Consider the following 20,963-nt stretch of genomic DNA (forward strand, 5'->3'; position numbering starts at 1 on the left):
GACAGTTTTTGTGATTATTTCAGACACTGATAATGTGTTTTATCTTGATTATGTATCAAGTCCTGCCATGAATTGTTCATATAATTACGTCAGCATGATGCAACAAATTTGGTGTCTATATAAACTTTACTCTTTGTCATGTTTGATAATTGCTTTTTACAGTCAAACAATTTTGGGAGCTAAGTTTGCTTTACTTTAAAGAATCCATATACAATTTAAATTCTATCAAGAAGTTATTTAAGTTTGGGAAAGGTAATGAGTGCTGGTTAACAGTAAGAATTTATGATCAAACTTCACACTTGTTTTTTGCTTTTGTATATGTATCATTAAACATTAATTTTAAGTCAACTGACAAAAATTTCAGGCATTCAGCTTAAAGACCAATCCACATTGAGCCTGATCCTGTGGATAGCCTGTTGCAGGAATTAATGATAATATTAACAACAAATAGAAATAAAACATTAAACTATTTTCATTAATAATTTTCTACCTGTTGTATGATGACAAGTCAGTTATTGACGCTCCCTAAAAACTCCCTCTGATTGGTTGAAGGAGTCAGATAACCAACTTCAGACTGACTTCAGCACAGAGAATCACATCTGCAACAATATAAAACATGAAAACATAAAAGTTGTTGATGGATCATCAATACAATACAATAATGTGACTTCCTGCAGTTGAAGTGACAACAATGCAGGTGCAGTCCAGATACAGCTGTCTGCGTCATGTTAACATGTTGAATATATTTTGTCCAGAGAGTGGAGTCATGTCTGTTATGTTATCATTGTTTTATTATGATGCTGAAATGTTTTCTGTTTTTGTCTTAACGTGTCATGTTGTAAGATCGATCCAATAAAGAGTTGAAAAAAACGATACAGCTGTCTGCTTAAAAACTAATAACCTTCTAACTGAAATGATGGAAATCCACCAGCAGTTCAGCGGGCTACTTAAAAGACCGATCAAACAATAATTATCTCATAATTGATTGTTTAATGGCTGCAATGATTCAGCTCCTTCATGTAAATAAAATGAAATCTTAAAATCACAGAGTTGACTGTTTCTCTCTTGTTCAGGTGTTTCTCTGTGGACAGAGGTCTCTATGAAAACTACCTGGAATCACTGTGAGTCCTTTTACACTAAAACAGTGTTGTAAGAATGAGACGTCTCAGTGTAGACGTAGAGACATCAAACTCATCACAGGTTAGGGCTGCACAACACGGTAAAAAAAATAAATCATTTTACGATTATTTTGCAATTACAATAATATTTGCAATTTTAGTGGGACCGATCATCTTTGCATCATCATTTTAATTTCAACTGGAAAAAAATAGTAAAATGAGGATGATTTCATTTTTGCGAGAGTCCAAACCATTGTGTTCTTTTATGTCTTATGATTTGTAGACCAGGCATCTCTGTAGTTCCACAATATCTCATTTCTAAAGATATACTGTCATATTTAACCTTTAACAAAAAACTGAAGCTGCTGCAATTTGGATATTGCTCTTATCCATATTGTGATATCAATACCATTTTGATTAACTGTGCAGCCCTGGGTGCACACTTCAAGTCAAGTCAACTTTATTGTCAGTTCTATCATATGTACAGGACATGTAGACCCTGCTGGCATATACAAGCACTAAAATACAACAAGGGTTTTAAATACTAGGATAAAACAAAAATGCTACAAATGTAGAACTACAAATGTATGCAGATGACACCATTGTGTACGCACATGCAAAAATAGCTGAGTTAGCTGCTGCTAAGCTAACAATTGCATTGGAAAGGATCACACAATGGCTTGATCAATCATGTCTGAGTCTAAATGTAAACAAGACAAAAGGTATGTTTTTCTCTAAGACTATGGTACAACCTTCTCACGCTGATATTTTCATCAAAGGTGAAAAAATCGACATAGTCACTGATTTTAAATATCTTGGTGTGACACTGGATCCAAATTTGAACTTCAAAAAACTTCAAAAAACCATAAAGTACAACTTAAATTTTAGACATATTAGAAACTGTCTCTCTTTGGACGCAGCCAAGATATTTATGCAGCTATTCTTTCCTATATGTCTTATTGCATCACATGTTGGGGGCAGGTGGAGAAACAGCCATAAAACCTCTTGAGTCCTTATACAAACAAATTCTAAAACCTCTGGACAAAAAGCCAATGCATTTCCATCACTGTAGGGTTCTGGAGAAATACAATTTACTGAGCTTTGACAATTTTAGATTATTTTCAAATTGTGCCTAGTTTATAAAATGTTAAATGGTTTGTCCTCCTCCACTATGTGACTTTGTGTTCACTCGCTCAGTAAGTTCTATTAGATCCTCCAGAATATCCTCTATACAAGATTGTACCATTTCATCACACTGCATTTGGACAGTCAGCTTTCTCTGTGAAAGCCACAACTCAGTGGAACGTCCTACCTGATTATATGAAGAACTGCAGTTCAATCAATACATTCAAGGCCAAATTAAAAAATCTACTAAAGACCAATCAGCTGTGTGACCACTGAGTCTAAACTCCATCTATGGTCTTCTCATTAACACAGGTAGTCTTGCTTTTAATTTTAAGTTTAGATTATTCATTTCTAATTGACATTCTAGGTGTATGTGATGTGCTGTGGTGTGTAGCTTTGTATTTTGTATGGTGTGTTCTGTGTGTTTTTAGCTTTGTACTGTTTGTTGTTGATTGAGATGTAAATCAGCTTTGAGCTGACTCCAGTGCAGTGCATATTTTATGTTAAAAACTGTACACTGTCCCAATCAATAAATACGATCAATCAGTCAATCAATTACAGAACTTTATTTGAAGCTTGAACTTGCAGCAGCTTCAGTAGAGCTTCCTCTGGAGCCTCCTTCTCCGAGTATTTCTTCAGCTCAAACATGTCCACATCTTTTTCTGATAACAGTAAGATGGAGACCAGAGCTGACCATTGAGCAGTAGACAGTTTATATGTCAGTTTATTTTTCCTGATCTCAGATACAGTTGGATCTCCTCCACTAGAGAACAATCACTCGGTCCATTGGGACAGTAAAACAAATTGATGCGTCTGTCTGGAGATGGATTCTCCCTGATCTTCTTCTTCACATAATTTACTGTTAGCTGACTTCTATAAGTCTGGTTGGTCTGCAGGGAAAGGCCCAGGAGGAAGCGAAATGTTGGTATTGATGGGTGAGAGGACCACATACAGAGCTGCCAGAAACTCCACTATGCTCTGATGGACAAAGCTAAATACCTTGTTCCTGTCCTCCATATGATGCTCCTCTTCAAAGATCTGTGAGAACATTTGGGAATACTCAAAGACTTCATTGGACTTACTGCTGCCATCTCTTAGGTCTTCCTCACAGAGGGTCAGGTTGCCTTTTTCCAGCTGTTTAAAAGCCAGTTTTGTAAGTGTCTTAGTGTACTGAATGCTTCTTTCTCTGCCATACTTATCTTTCATGTGTTTGATCTGAATCATCAGGAATTCTGTGTACATCCCAGTCAGGGTCTTGGGCAGCTCTCTTCCCTCTCTGCTTTTCAACACATCCTCCAGAACTGTAGCAGTGATCTGGAAGAAGACGAAGAAGAAGAAGAAGAAGCCAGAAGACTGGCATGTGGCACATGATGTGGAGGCTTCCTGATGTCTTGATGTTTTGATGACTGTGCTGGCCTGCTCCTCATCTCTGAATCTCTTCCTGAAGTACTTCTCCTTCTGTGGGTCAGTGAACCCTCTGACCTCTGTCACCATGTCAACACAATCAGGAGGGATCTGATTGGCTGCTGCAGGTCGTGTGTTATCCAGAGGCGAGCAGAGGGAAGCAGGGTGCCCTTGATGAGGTTTGTCAGCAGCACATCCACTGAGGTGGACTTTGTCACATCAATAGGCAACTTCTCATTGGCACTGAAGTCTAGTTGAAGCAGCTCTCATCCAGTCCATCCAACACAAATAAAAGTTTATATTCACTCTTGTCAAAGTTTGTGTTTCCTGATGTCTGTAATGTTGTGAAGAACGTCCTGTTCCATGTAGCTGGTTTCATGGATACATGTGTGAATAAGTTCTGCAAAACTTGCTTCTTTCCTTTGTGAATTCAGCCTGCTAAACGTAAACGGGAATATAAGGTGCACATCTTGATTGGTTCTTTTTTCAGCCCAGTATTTGTATTTGTATCTGTATTTGTTGAGGCAGCAAAATTATTTGTATTTGTATTCGAATAAAAGTGGAAAGAGGCTTAAAAATCCTGTTTTTTTTTAATTATACTTTTAATTTTAGAAAATTAAAGTGTTACAATAAGTGTACATGAATAAACTAGCTTATGAAGGAGGTCCCCACACCAGATCTCAAATTGGAGTCTCCCAGATCATAGACGACTGTGCAGATTACTGAGCAAAAACTTTACTCACTGCCTCATTGCAGACAGACCTCTACCTATTTATACACCCATAACACAGAGACAGCACACCATGTAATGTGTAGTGATGAACTTCAAAGGTGACTCTTGCTTTGCACTTTTCATTTTTTGCCTATTTTTTACAGCCTAACTTTGTGGTAAGGAGAAGGGGAACAACAGGTTATGGAGAGTCCCTTGGGAGCACTTTGCATGTGTCAGTAGCTCAGCTTTATCTCTGGGGAACACCCCCAACTCCAGGAGTGATACGAACTGACCGAATGTAACCAACCTGTACATTGGTAAAAACAGACCCAAAAACAAATAATTTTTAAAATATTTGTATGAAACAAATATTCATAAAAAAACACAATTTGTGTTTTGTTGAATAACATATTTGTATTCAGGCACACCCCTACTGTGTAGATATCATCCAGAAACTTTGCATCCTTCTTTGTCGTCCACCCTTCTTTTATGTACATAAACCTGTTCTGGAGGTTAAGATGGAGCTTTGTTTGTAACCATGTGATGGCTCATAGAAGCTGGTTTATCTGTGTAGAATAATATAAAATAGCCAGAACAGTGTAAAGTGTAAAGCCTTTCTACTGAGTAGCCTTGAAGAGATTATTTTAAATAGATAAATAAATAACTGGATCTCAGGCTAATGCTCCTTTTAAACAGGTTGACAGGACATTATCTCTGTAGTCATCAGCTTTTTCAGTCATGAAATCTGCAACATTCCTGGGATTGTCAGTTCTTTAAAAGGTTATGTAGCATTGGGAAAAGGTCCAACCTGCCTGCTGTAGAAAGACAGGCTCTAGGGATGTGTCATTTTAGGACAAAGCAACACAGGAAATTAGATGTATGATATTTAAGAGTCTTCTGTGGTTGGTGGACTTTTTTCACTGACAAAAAAATCTTCCAAAATGGTCATGCTTTTGCTTGACTCAAATTACAAAGAAATATCAAAGCCTACTTGGCTGTTTTCATTTAAGTTCATCTTTACTTCTGGAGAGAAGTATAGATCAATACAATACAGGTATGCTGTCAATGAGGAAATTATAGCAGAACTGAGTATGTGGGTTGTGCCCATGAAAAATTTGCCAAATCTTCTCTGCTAATGCCAAACAGCTTATTTTGCTGTTGCTATTGACTCTTGTTTTGAGCTTCTGGTACCCCCAGGTGCTGCCGATCAGACACCTGATCAGCAGCACCTGTAAGCATGGGCCCTGCTACGGTGGTCAATAGGTATCTGCTCCAAGAATTGGCATACCACGTTTGACTGATCTGGATAGGACCTGTGCGATAGGGCAACTTCAAATCGGTGTTCCGCAAAACCAAGTTGCGGCATTATTTGGAGTGAGCCCTTGTACCATCTCCAAAGTCTTCAAGTTCCATATAACAGGGGATGTCAGAGACAGGCCGTGAAGTGGGCGTCCCAAGAAGACGACAACCCAAGAAGACCGTTTCCTCACCCAGTCAGCACTTAGGTACCATAAGCTGTCTTCTACAGATTTGCAGTCAAGGTTTGCAGGATGATATGGCCGATGGCTCTCTGCCCAGACAATCCAGAACAGACTGCACACAGCCAATCTCTGGTCTCATAAGGCTGCCAGGACGCCTGCCATGACTGCCCTTCACTGTCAGGCCCGTTTGCGCTGGTGTCGGCAACACGTGCACTGGAACCTGAACATGTGGAGGAATGTTATGTTCAGCATTGAGTCCAGATTCTGCCTATGGCAGTTGGATCATAGGGTCAAAGTGTGGAGAAGATGCAGAGAATGCTATGCTGATGGCTACACCGATAGAGTAACGTCTTTTGGTGGCAGCAACTCTCTCACTGGAAAAATGAGGCTTGTCATCATTGGAGGCAATCACAATGCAGAGAGATATCGAGATGAGATTCTGCAACCAGTGGCAATCCCATATCTCCACAGTCTGGGACCGAACTCTATCCTCCAAGATGACAACGCTTGCCTCCACAGAGTGGGATTGATCAGAGACTACCTCCGGAATTTGGGAGTGGGGAGGATGGAATGGCCTGCCAGCAGTCCTGACCTCAACCCCATTGAACACCTGTGGGATCAGCTTGGGCGTGCTGTTCATGCCAGAGTGACCAACACAACCACGTTGGCTGACTTGTGACAAATGCTGGTTGAAGAATGGGACGCCATCCCACAGCAGTGTGTGACCAGGCTGGTGACCAGCAAGAAGAGGAGGTGCCAGGCTGTTGTGGCTGTGTATGGTTCTTCCACACGCTACTGAGGCATCTGTTTGTTAAATGAATAAACTGTTAATTTGCCAATATGTCTTGTTTCTTCAAACTTCAATCATCCAATGCACCAAACACCACACAATAGTCAATGGCAGAATAAGCTGTTTGGCATTGGCAGAGAAGATTTGGCAAATTTTTCATGGGCACAACCCACATACTCAGCTCTGTTGCTCATCCCACAAATGCATGTTCCTTACAAATGTGGTACCATTTAAAAGGGAAATAAACAGGCTTTCCAACGGTATAAGATTTATTGCCAAGAGGCATTGTTACAACAAAGAAATAATCTACCAAACGCAAATTTCCTTACTTTTTGTAGTAGTTTATTTACTTTGATCAGAACTGACTCTGAGCAACAGTTACAGAAAATGTTCCTCTACTAATTAGGAAACATATCACACAACAGCTTGCAAAGAAGCATGAATCAGGGGGCCACAAAGACTTCAGAAAAACTTGTGTTGATCCACCACAAAACTATCAGACACCAGCTGGAACCCCTGCAGCATTCTCTGGTATGAGGATTTTTTTCCTTTCAGCTTCCATCTGCTACTGCATTTCCAGTTTTCACACCGTCAGTAAGTTTGCCTGAATCTCAATTTTGATGGATCACTGGCCTGATGCACAACCATTATGCCCAGCACACTTTTGGTATTTTCATGGCCAAGTGTGCCAGATGCACTGGTGCTGCACTTGGATAAAGGGTGGGATCAGAAAGAATACATTATCGCACATTATAGGTAGGTATGTTGGAGGTTGTGACAATTGTGGGCAATCATATTCACCACTTCATCCCCACCATGATGCACTGACTGTTTGGGAATCCTGCAAAGAGTTTTCATCAGAGGAAACTGGTTGTTGTCTTGGATGTAAAAAGTTTCAGATATGAGTTTACCAGCAGATCTGGTGTGTGTAATTGTGCCTTTACAATGCACCACATCATTCCAATAGAGACTGAAGATAGAACAGATTCCTGCCACCTTCAGATGGCTTTACCGTTAGTGAATATACACAGGGCTCTAATGTCTTTCCCAAGGAGTTCGTGTGCTACAAAAATTAGTAGCGCAGTGAAAAATGTAACACAGAGTTTATTAATGGGTCAACTTCTCTGCAGTTTATCTTTCACACTAAATCCTTAGTTTGTCTTACTGTCTTCAGCCCATTGTCAGCTACGATCTGCTGCTGTTTCTGCTGTGCTGTTTGTGTGTGTGTGTGTGTGTGTGTGTGTGTGTGTGTGTGTGTGCGCGCGCGCTCAGGTCTTTGTCGAACAGACTCAAATTTAAATACACTGATGGCAGCCTCATGCAAGATCTGTAATCTGAGTATCAATGAGAGAACAAGAACTGAACTATCATTCACCTTCTTGTGTTGGACCACAGTCAAGAAGTTAACTCATTAGTAACAGTCCACATAGTGTGTTTTAAACTAGAGCTGCAGTTGAATAGATTCAGCTACTTTGGCTCACCACTACCAGAGTGCCACTACCCTCCGCCTCCTTATGGAGGTGCTGAACATACTGGTGACGGTCAGATGGACAGCAGTTGTGGGTGACATTGAAGAAGAAATGCAAGTAAAATAACAGCCATGAGCAGCTGCTGTCAGACTCTCAGACCAGGAAAGACTTCTTGGATCTTGTTTTTCTTACTTTCACCTGCCTCAGTAAAGAGCACCTGTCATATGAGCCATCAGAACTATGCAGCGCTTCCTGCTTCCATTGTAAACTAACAATATTAATATTTCAATTTATTTCAGTGATAATGTTGGTTGCAATTTAGGGATAGATTGAGTTCATTAAATGTTTGTTAGAGGCTGCTGCGTCTGTTGCGTTATCATTTTTTATGTGATTTTCTTTCTGAACTAATTCACGCATACAATTTGTAATGTAGCCAATAAAACTTCAGCATTTCAGTTACACTATCAAGACTTTTATAATATGATTGTAAGATTGTAAATCACATCTTGGCAGCACCATATGATGTTATGTTGGTGAAACATTGACAGAGCATAAAGGGCATCATTAAGACATAAATATAACTACACTGACAGCACAGAGTCTCATACAGACCAATGTCACACTGTTGCTGCTGTTGGTTGAAAGCTGCATTTGAACTTAGTTGTGTTCATGTTAGAGAGGCTGTATGTGAGAATCAGGTCTCATCAAACATGCAGCTGGACATGTGTGAGCAGTTTCACCTCAATGCTGTTGAAGCCTCATTAATTAGTAACAGTTGAAGTTATTCTACACAGAAGGAGGACTGTGACCTTCGTCCTCCACCACTCCCAGTACAGTCATGATAGAAAGAGATCTCTTCATGGTCCATATGAACCGCAGGAATGATTACAGCGACCAGTAACTGCTTTAATGCACATATGGACGTGTTAGTACTGTTTTAAGAAAAACTTGAAAAATGTGAACGAGGAAAAGTCACAAAATAATCTAAACAAGTGTCCTCAGCAGCAGCACTGAGGGATTGATTATTGATTAACAGCAGTAACAGTGAACCACAGAGAGACAGAGTCAGGTGGCTGGCTGCAGTAAAGGTCATATGTCCTGCCCCCTCCATGTTAGCATATGGGACATGAGCCAAACTAAAAAGTCAAAGTACATGTCAAATAAATTTTTTCCTAGAGATGGTTTCTGTCATTTTAGGTCATTCTTATGACACTGATGTTTGTTCAAGTGTTAATTTTTTGTTTTTAATTAGTGATTTGACGATATAAAAACGGGGTGTGACATTATGATTGACAGCTGTGACAGCCGCTTTCAAAACTCTGTCAGGCTGCAGGATGGCTGAGGGGGCGTGTCCTGCAGGTTCCCACCACCTAACTCTACTGCACAGACTCTGGCTCCAAATGACATCACAAATGCAAGATGGCCGCTCCCAGAGAGGAAATATTTTGGTTTCACTTTTGCACAGCGGTGATGATGAGATGCTTCGTCCATATTTATATACAATCAATGGGCTTTACAGACAATCACCAGGGTAAAGTAAATGCCATCAGTACAGGATGCAGCTGTTGTGGATGAGAGATGCTGGTAAGAATCACTCATTAATCTGTATTCAGACTCACCACAATGTATCCAGAAAACAACTATCTGGAAAGTTTAAAAACAAGCAAAATATGAAAAAAGCAGTTTGTGTGATTTCAGAGAGGTTTATACATGTGAGCCTTCACTATAATGTGTTCAAATATAACAGAACATACGAGCGCTGAGCTTTCAACCTGCTCTGAGCAGGTGAGTGTTGGACGGCACGAGACACACTCATTGTTGGTACCAGGATTGCAGTTTGCTGCTGGATTGAGATCATCACACCCTCAACTGCACCTCTCCTCATACTGTGGTGGCTGGTGAATCACCAAGATACCAAACCAGCTTCAAGGATACTTAACTTCAAGGATAACAACATGTGAATCTTTGAGTGTCTCTTCAGTGTCACAATTACATCCAGAATAGAATCTCCATTCACAGTCAAGACTCAATTCAATAAATAAAAAGTGGGCACTATTTTCATGCTCTTAGTGTGCTCTGTCTATGTCTTTATGTTTGTATTTAAATTGATCTTTTTATAATCTAATTTAATTTTACATTAATTGATTTTATTTTGTTTGTTATTGTGTATTTATCAGTCGTTCTAATGCAAAGCATTATGTAAAGCTTTATTATTATGTAAAATGTCTACATTTTCTACAGTCAAGTATGGGGTACCTCAGGGGTCAATTTTGGGACCAATCGTATTCTCTTTTTATGTGCTACTATCACGTTATTGGTAGACATGGTATTTCCTTTCACTGTTATGCTGATGACACTCAGCTGTATGTTTCCATTCAGCCCACTGACCTCAGTATGCTGAGTTCTTTACAGGAGCGGAGATGTGAGAAACTGGATGTCTAAGAATTTTCAACTTAAACAGAAATCCTTGTAATGGCTCCAGTAGTAGATTCAAATACAGCCATACTGGGTAAACCAAGCTGTAGGAGCCATGAATGGATTCATTTTCAAGTTTGAATGAATTGCAAAGTATTAATTTTTTGTTTTATATTTTGGGTTATTTTGGTTTATCTATTATTGCACGATCACGGTGATTGATAATCAGGTCACATGGATATGGGCGGTGATATCCTATAGTTAATATAAGCACCTGTTCACCTGCATGCCGGCTGGTAAGAAAGAGACAGAGGGTGAGTGGGTCGTTGTATTTTTTGTTGACCGCTGTTTTACACCTGATCGCTGTGATTATTTTGAGTATATTTTGTGCACGTTATAATAAGTTGATCCTTTTCATTAATAAAAGTTATTAAACTTATTTTTGATCTCAGTGAATCTTTTTGGTAGCGTGTCAGACGAACGGCAAACAAGGCCCAACCTCAGCCTCTCAGCGACTTTTACATTGTTGCCAGTAGTCGCTACACAAGCAGACTCTGATGAAGACTTACTGTAGAGTCGATACGTGTTGGTCTGCTTGGTTGTGTATATGCTCGAAGAATAAATTCACAATATTATTTCACTTGGACAGATACCAGGAAAGACTTCTTGGATCTTGTTTTTTGTACTTTCACCTGCCTCAGTAAAGAGCACCTGTCATATGAGCCATCAGAAATATGCAGCGCTTCCTGCTTCCATTGTAAACTAACAATATTAATATTTCAGTTTTATTTCAAACATAATGTTGGTTGGAATTTAGGGATAGATTGAGTTCATTAAATGTTTGTTAGAGGCTGCTGCGTCTGTTGCATTATCATTTTTTATGTGATACAGCGACCAGTGACTGCTTTAATGCACATATGGACGTGTTAGTACTGTTTTAAGAAAAACTTGAAATAATGTGAACCTGTTCTTTGAGGAAAAGTCACAAAATAATCTAAACAAGTGTCCTCAGCAGCAGCACTGAGGGATTGATTATTGATTAACAGCAGTAACAGTGAACCACAGAGAGACAGAGTCAGGTCGTCTTATTCCTACAAAACAACAATAACAAACACAATCTGATGGAACAAACACTGTTCTGCTTCTTACCTGTTCAATCTGATGCCTGTGAGGTCATTTCTTCTGATTCTTCAATCTGAATTATTGATCAGACTGTCACTCCTGCAGCGCTGCTTCCTGCTCTGATAGAAAAGGAGGAAACTGTAAAACAGGAGGTGTGACTGATAAAACAGCAGAGGGTGAAGGTTTGGTTTTAGGAGCACAATGAAGTCTGGGTAATATTCCAGAGAGCAGGTTTAACAAACTCTGAGTCAAACCCTGAACTGGAAACAGGAAACAGATATGTGTACAGATTTAAGTTTTAAATCAGATCTAATTCAATTAAAGGGGATATTAAAGGACATTTTAGCTGCAAAGTGAAAATCAGCTCATCATTCACCAACAACCTACTTTTGGCTGTTAGCTGAATGATCAAACATTATTTATCCAACCACAAACACACACAGTGAGTTAGCAGCTACACTTGAAATAATGTTAACCTGTTCTTTAAGGAAAATCCACAAAATAATCTAAACAAGTGTAAAATTAGCTGCTTTTTGTCATTAATGAAAAAAAAAAATTGTATTTAGACAAATGAGAACTGGAAAACCATCTGCAGCAGATGTTCTGATTTTCAGAAACAGAAAAAATGATTAACAAGAGTGGAAACAAGAAAAACACATTTATTCATTCTGAATGTTCTGAATGTTCAAATGAAACAATGCTAGAAAGAAGAAAACATGATTCTTTAGTGAACTGCAACCTGTGACGATGGATCTCAAGTAGACACTGAATCTGCCAGTTTGATCAAATAAAAAAAGACATTTAAAGACGTCTTGATGGGCTGCGGGAAAGTGACAATTATAAACATCTTTAGCAGAACCTTGACAGCTTTCTGCACTTCTGTTTGCAAATTACAGTTTATAGCAGCTTAAATGAGAAGAAAATAAAGGCAACTTCTGCTTTTAACACATTTTTTTCCAATTAAAACGACAAGAATTGAACCAAGAACCAGAATTGGAACAGAAAACCATAAGCAACACATTAACAACATCCTGGTGATTAATTTAATTGTTGGCAACTAATTGATTAATTGATTAATTGTCACAGCTCTAAATCAGTACATTCACAACAAATATCAGATTGTACAAACGCTGATCCATCAGAACCTGTGTTGATCACAGCAGACGTCATCCAACATCACACAGTGTCTGATAAAACACACATAACCACCATCACAACAGCAACAACAACAATGAAAAAACAACAATCTGTTCAAAAATCCCAACTTGTTCCTGCTTTATTTTACTGTAGAAATAACAATATGAAAACACTGCTACAATATTCAGCAAAACATTACATAAAAAACAAACAAACAGCAGCTTTATAACTGTTTGTGGCAGTGCTTTATCTTGTTATCAGAGTCTTTGTCTCAAAATCACCGAGGTTAGTACAAGTTGTTTGTGTTTCCCTCCTGCGTCCAGCAGAGGTCAGTATAACAGCTCACACAGAGAGGACAGTTTGTTAAGGGCAGGGACAGAATGCATTTCTGCCACAGCCAAGCAGGAAGCTCCAGGCCTGAAAAGTGAGGTCAATGTGGAAGTGCCTTAAACCTGCAGTCTTTCTAATGACCAGCAGGTGGAGACTCCACTAGTTGCAAAAAGAAAGTCTGGTTGTATGGAGGTCTATGAGAAAATGACTTTTCACTTGATTTATTACCTCAGTAAACATTTTCCTAATGAGTTTATGGTCTCAAATGCTAGTTTCAAATCTTCAGAAATTCAGTTTGTAAATTATGGCCCCATTTATATTGAAATAGACAAGACGCTACCACAGCGACAACATTGAATATGTAACGTAACCATGGTGTAACCTCAGATTCACAGAGTATAGGTGCAGCTGCTGCTATTTCAGTGTTTTCAGTTCATGAAAGTTAACTGTAACATTTTAGTCACTAAAAAAGTCTTGTTCAGTGTTTGGTTGTCATAAAAGACCCTCCAAGGAGTTGGTTCAGTTTTTCCAGTAAATACATTTTATTTTAATGGTTTTAAGCCTGTTTTTCACTAGCTAAAATTAGCATTAGCATTATCACACTTAACCATAGACTGTAAATGCACCGTGCTAACCAAGCTAGAAGCTAGTGCTAGGGTCAGCTCCACCCTCTCGTCCAAATATGGTCACCTCTGGCTCCAAAAATCAAAGATGGCGACAGTCAAATCACCCTGTCACTACAAGATCGAAGTGCAGAGACTTGTGGACCTTGTCTGTACATCTGTATGTCCATCAGTGATGACAGGGGGTCAGTGGAACTTCGTCCAAATCCATCCTTCCAGCCCAAAGTCATCACCTCCTCGTTCAGGTAAAGGGTCATTCGCCTGAGGGCTTTTTTCCCCCGTCCTCACACCGACAGGGAGGAGGAGTGTCTTCACACCCTGTGGCCCCATGCAGGCGCTCTGCTGTCATGTGAAGTGCATGGCGGCTTTCAGGAAGTTGGACCAGTTGTTCGTCTGCTAGGGTGGTCAGGCTCAGGGGGCCACTATGTCTGTGCAACGGCTCACTCACTGGATCTGTGATGCAATCAATCAATCAATCAATCAATCAATTTTTATTTTTATAGCGCCATATCACAACAGAAGTCATCTCAAGGCACTTTTCACATGGAGCAGGTCTAGACCGTACTCTTTAATTTACAGAGACCCAACAATTCCCCCATGAGCAGCACTTGGCGACAGCGGTAAGGAAAAACTCCCCTTTAACGGGTAGAAACCTCAAGCAGAACCCAGCTCTTGGTGTGCGGCCATCTGCTTTGACGGGTTGGGTTGAGAGAGAGAAAGAGAGAGTGAAAGGGGGGGGGCACAAAAAAACTCTGGGGAAGAAGCAAAGTTAGTGACATGCATTGATGTTACATGAATGCATACAGATGGAGAGGAGGAGGAGGAGAGAGGAGCTCAGTGCATCATGGCAAGTCCCCCAGCAGTCTAGGCCTATAGCAGCATAACTAAGGGCTGATCCAAGGCGAGCCTGGTCGGCCCTAACTATAAGCTTTATCAAAAAGGAAAGTTTTAAGCCTACTCTTAAACATAGAGAGGGTGTCTGCACCCTATAAAATCACCTACTATAATTACTTTATCTGTACTAAGGACTAAATACAACAAAAACTCTGAGAATTCAGATCAGAATTCAGAGTACGGGCCAGGAGGACGGTACACTATGACACATAGAACTGGCTGTAAAGTTTTCCAGGTTGCCTGAGAGAGACTAAGAACAAGGCTTTCGAATGAGTTATAATTAAATTTAGGTCTAGGGTTGATGATTAGGCTTGAATTGAAAATGGCTGAAACTCCTCCTCCTTGGCCAGTGTCTCGAGGAATATGAGTATTAATATGACTGGGGGGACTGGATTCATTTAGGCTGACATATTCTTCATGACACAGCCAGGTTTCAGTGAGACAAAATAAATCAATATGATGATCTGAAATTAAATCGTTTACTAAAACAGCTTTAAATGACAGAGATCTAATGTTCAAGAGAGAATTATCTTATTTTGTTGTACTATTGCAGTAGGGGTTTTAATTTTTACTAGATTTTTATGAATGACTCTTCTTTTGTTTACTTTGGATTTAATTGATTTAAGTGGTCGGGGGACAGACACAGTCTCTATGTGGTTTTGGGGACAGACACAGTCTCTATGTGGTTTTGGGGACAGACACAGTCTCTATGTGGTTTTGGGTGGGTAACTGCTCTAATGGAAGCGCAGAGAAGTGTGTAGGACTGCAGCTCTGCTTCCTGGTCTCAACTCTGGGTTGTCATGGTTTTGGTCTACTAATAAACTCAGCCATATTTCTAGATATGAGAGCAGCTCCATCCAAAGTGGGATGTATGCCGTCTCTCCTAATCAGACCAGGTCTTCCCCAGAAAGTCTGCCAATTGTCTATGAAGCCCACATCGTTTGCTGGACACCACCTCGACAGCCAGCGGTTGAATGATGACATGCGGCTATACATGTCATCACTGGTCAGATTAGGCAGCGGTCCAGAGAAAATTACGGAGTCCGACATTGTTTTTGCAAATGCAAAACATAACTGGCAGTTCAGTTAACTGGTCTTGATGAAGGTTATTGAGGGAAAACAGACGTGTGACAGCTGAGATACAGCAGGCATGGATGTAACTTGTCACATAGACAGGACAGAGCGGGGTTTTCTACCTGCTACACCAACTCCTTTACTGCATGCATATTGAGTTTTACCAAGTGATAATGCAGTTGGTTATGCAGGGTTTGGAAGCCTATGCTGTATTAACTGGTACTGAATTAATTCACTAGATCATTTTAACTACAGGATCATGGATACACATTGATTTGATTGAGTTATTGTAATGTACAATTAAAAAAAATTCCACAAGGTTGTACTGCCATGTCACATTGCCTCTGGTACAATGAGGTATTTATCATAATCATTTTCAAACAGTCAGTACTTGCTTTTTACACAGCTTCTGTTGATTATAGTAGACAAGCTCTGCTGCAACCATCCTGAGACAGACGTGTTACTGTATTTTGGCCATGAGTCTAATGGCCTTTGACTAATGTTATGCTTAGCACTGGAGAACACTGCTAACCATCATTACCCACATTATCCTGTACAGCCTTATCTGTACCAACTTATCTTCTTTGTTGATCAGAGTCGCTGAAGTTTTGTAAATTGGTGCTGTGATAGTTGGGTAGCCGGCTACTTTCTGACCCTCCACTTCTCTAACGTTAGTCTGTGGGTAAAGTCACGGTCACAGATTTTCATTTCTCATATTTATGCACTCTTTACTTTTTGTTGGCAAAGAGGTATTTATCATATGTGTGGCTTGTTAGTAACAGGTACAGCCTTAAAGTTTAGTAATTAAATCCTGTAGACCTAAAAACAAATTATTTTACCAGCACTACCTTGACTGTGACAGTAAAAGTGAACATAATTATTAAGTTATTAAATCAAAAATGTGCCCCAACACTTGATTTCATTAAAGATAAACTTTTGGTTTCAGGCCTGCCACTCGCTAGTACTAAAACTCTTCAGATTCAAATATCTGAAGATTCAAATGGTTTAACATACTTCAGCTAGAATCTGAACTGAAACAAGAAAATTTGACCATAATTCACCAATTCTAGCCTCCCTTCATCGACTCCTTATCCATAATAGATCAAACTTACTGAAGTTATTTAGTGTCAATCACACCTTCAGGATATTTGTGTTTCAGTGAGTTCTGTCTTGGAAAGATAAAAACATGAACAAACACTGAGCATGTTTTCTCCTCACGCAGTCTGCAGTGTCTGCCCCTTGATGTGATGTTGAAGCTATAAACCAGTCTCACGAGTCTGACCTGCAGTTCTATTGTTTTCTGTCTTATCCAGAATCAAACTGTTCCTGTAACTGAACGTTTTCAGCACTGTTCAAAACTGCTGCAGGAACATCTTGGGAGGAAAATGTTAAATAAATTATTTAATCTTTAGAAATAGTTTTTACTAATTACTTCCGAAGTTCTCAAATTTGAAAACCTGAAACCCCCTTTCCTGTGAAGAGTGCAGTTTCCACTGAGGAGGAGAAGACGTGTTCAGTGACATTTTAGAACAAAAATAATTTTTTCCAATGTCACCATTAGACTTCAGGTTTTAGATCTCAATCCATGAAACAACATGTGATACTTAGTAGAATTTCTGAATTATTAATATTTATATGTATTAATCTTGGTTTGGTATGAAGGAGATCTTTCAGAGTAATAAAAAAGCTCTGGCTCCATATGCATTTCTCTTGTACTCAGATGACATTTTAGGTCTTCAGCCCTTCTTCAAGATTAACAATCATAGCAGTATGCAGGCACTGGTATGTTATGTAGGCCACACCTAGTAACACATCTGATGGTGATTAAATAATCATGTTCCATCATCAGGGTGAGAAAAACAATCAAAAGGCCTTCAGCGAATCAAAACTTTTAAACAAACAGCGTCAGGACCTACAGCCAATCAAATCACTTCAAATAAAGTGACAAGAACCACTATGTCTCATACCACATGTAGAAATTTAAATATTACATTGCAAGTTTTTTGGTTAAGTATATTTAAAATGTTTAAAAAATACATGAGATTTGAGTAGATTTCTAATAGACATACAGAGGACGTTAAACATCAGCTCAAAAGATGAACATCATACACAATTTAACCTAAATATATAATAAATGGAGGAACATTACAGAAAACACTTCAGGTCATAATCTATATTTAATCCATGAGGTGACCAGGAAAGTAAAACTAGTTACCTGTGAGGGAGTGATACTTTCTCAATACCAACATATCTTAGAGAGGAAAAAGGATGATTAAATTCAACAGAATGTGCTGCTACTGGATCATTCATGTCTTTACATCTAATAGTGCTTCTATGTTCAGCAATATGAGTTTTCAGTGCTCTACTCATCTTTCCAACATATAACTTTCCACAAGGGAAAGTGATGAGATAAATCAGGGGTTCTCAACCTTTTGTAACTTAAGGCCCACTTCTGATTGTTAAAACATTTCTGAGGACAACCTTCCCAAATAAATGAAAAAAAACATGACAAAAACACTGGGCTGTAAATATGTGTTATGCCACTGCCAGCTGTAATGACCAAAATAAATACTCTGCTCACCCCCAGTGAGAAACTTAGGCTTCTTAGAAATAATGAGATCAAGTTGTGGTGGGATGAGTGAGAGGCTGACCTGCAGAGTAGCATCCAAGTTGCTTTCACTTTGTTCCTTGCCTTTGATTTTGTGACAGTCACAATGGAAACCCCTGACTCACATAAATAGGTGGTGGTGAGAGGCAACAGAAATTTGATAGCCTGTTTTGACAGAAAGGGTTACTGACTTGCAGCCAGTATACCTAAGATGTGTTGTGATGATGATGGTGTAATGATATTAAAAATGTGATTGGTCATTAAAATTATGCATTTGAATTTGATCTTTTATATTTATGTGAATTATTGAGCACATTTAGATATAAAAATAATTAGCTTTGTAAACTGTACTACCTCTGCAGCCCACTAGATGGCTCTCTGAGGCCCATCTGTGGGCCGTGGCCCATTGGTTGAGAATGGCTGAGCTAAATGATCAACTTAGTGTGACATGAAATAACTCAGTTATAGGGATCTCTTTACCTGTGTGAGGATGTTTAAAACTGTTACATCAGTAAATATAGTTACACTGACTACAACAACCATACAGTAGGTGTTAAAGTAACTCAGGCTGGTATTGATTGAAGAGGAGGTAAATATGAATGAACCAGGAGGTTTCTAAGGTTTTTAGCTCTTTTATAAACCATAACAGGTTGTTCTTTGAATGCACTATTGAGTTGAAAATCAGATTCAAGTATATGCCAGTGTTTTGTTATTATTCCCTTTATCTGTTCTGCACTCGTAGAATACTCTGCTGTAAACATTATTCATTCATCTGATTTCACTGTAAGTTTATTTTTTAAGACATCAGACCTTGATCTGTCTTTTATTTTAGTGGCAGCATCATGTAGGTCAGATTTCTTCTATCCTCTTTGTTTTTCATTTCATTCATGTTCCTGACAAAATCACCAGTTTTCTGGCAAATTCATTTTAATCTGCAAAACTGACTTAAAGGAGACTATTATTAATGTTAAAGCATGATCAGAGTCTGCCATTAGTAAAGTATTTATAGCAGTAGGTTTGTTTAACAGATCTGTATACAAGAGATTATTCTCTCTAATGTTGAGGTATGTAATAAATGACTCTAGCTGGGTCTTGGACCCTTTAAACAGACAAAACACATCATTCATAATAATATATTCTCCTTGAAGACATGATTAACGTCAACGTTATTGTGACTGTTCACAAGACTTTGTTCTTCCACAAGGGGTGGACAAAATACTGTGAACACTTAATGTAAAAGCACTTAAACTTTAAGGAGACACTGACAGCTCAATGGGAAGTCTGAACATTTCTCTTAAGGAGGAAACTTTTACTGCTGCCTCGCCTGCAGAGTTTGATCCTCAGAGACCAGAGACAGATCACATCATATTACTGCAGAGCCTTTAAAGTCCCGAAAGGTCAAAACAACTTATTATAATGTGTACAAACGATAATTTACTCTGAATTCATATGTGTGAAAAAAATAACCTTTTATTAATGACTGATAATAAGTTATAACTGCAGGCCTGACGACTTCTCAGTGACTGTGATTGATTGATTTACTGACTGGAACAGTGTGCAGTTTGAAAAATTGAAGATGCACTGCACCAGAGTTAGCTTGAAGTTAGTTTGTATCTGTAGTCCCCAACAAAAAACATACAACAGCACAACAACAAACAGTACAAAGCAAAACAACAACAACAACAACAAAAAAACCACACACAGAACGCACCATACAAAATACAAAACTACACAGAGCACATCACATAAACCCACAATATCAATTAGAATTTGTCAAATTTAAATCAAGACCATAGATGGAGTTTAGACTCAGTGGTCACACAGCTGATTGGTCTTTAGTAGATTTTTTAATTTGGCCTTGAATGTATTGATTGAACTGCAGTTCTTCATATCATCAGATAGGACGTTCCACTGAGTTGTGGTTTTCACAGAGAAAACTGACTGTCCAAATGCAGTGTGATGAAATGGTCCAATCATGTATAGAGGATATTCTGGAGGATCTAATAGAACTTACTGAGCGAGTGAACACAAAGTCACATAGTGGAGGAGGACAAACCATTTAACATTTTATAAACTAGGCACAAATTTGAGAATAATCTAAAATTGTCAAAGCTCAGTAAATTGTATTTCTCCAGAACCCTACAGTGATGGAAATGCATTGGCTTTTTGTCCAGAGTTTTTAGAGTTTGTTTGTATAAGGATTAAAGAGGTTTTATGGCTGTTTCTCCACCTGCCCCCAACATGTGATCAATAAGACATCTGGGAAAGAATCACAGCTGCATAAATATCTTGGCTGCGTCCAAAGACAGACAGTTTCTAATATGTCTAAAATTTGCTAAGTTGTACTTTACGGTTTTAACCGTGTTTTAAACATGTTTCTTAAAGTTCAAATTTGGATCCAGTGTCACACCAAGATATTTTAAATCAGTAACTATGTCAATATTTTCACCTTTGATGAGAATATCAGCATTAGGAGGTTGTACCATGGTCTTAGAGAAAAACATACCTTTTGTCTTGTTTACATTTAGACTCAGACATGATTGATCAAGCCAGTGTGTGATCCTTTCCAATGCAATTGTTAGCTTAGCAGCAGCTAACTCAGCTGTTTTTGCATGTGTTTACACAACGGTGTCATCTGCATACATTTGTAGTTCTGCATCA

At 38.9% G+C, this 20,963-nt stretch overlaps 1 protein-coding gene and 1 long non-coding RNA gene across 2 annotated transcripts in view; one reads left to right on the forward strand and one right to left on the reverse strand.

The window, feature by feature from the left end:
- Nucleotides 1–20,963, reverse strand: part of LOC122968126 — a 200,984-nt gene that overhangs the window by 162,838 nt on the left and 17,183 nt on the right. The gene's annotated exons all lie outside the window — the stretch shown is intronic.
- The window catches only part of LOC122968190, a 40,499-nt gene that overhangs the window by 2,285 nt on the left and 17,251 nt on the right, over nucleotides 1–20,963 (forward strand). The gene's annotated exons all lie outside the window — the stretch shown is intronic.

This window comes from Thunnus albacares, chromosome 18 (genome assembly GCF_914725855.1).
Source record: "Thunnus albacares chromosome 18, fThuAlb1.1, whole genome shotgun sequence".
Taxonomy (NCBI): domain Eukaryota; kingdom Metazoa; phylum Chordata; class Actinopteri; order Scombriformes; family Scombridae; genus Thunnus; species Thunnus albacares.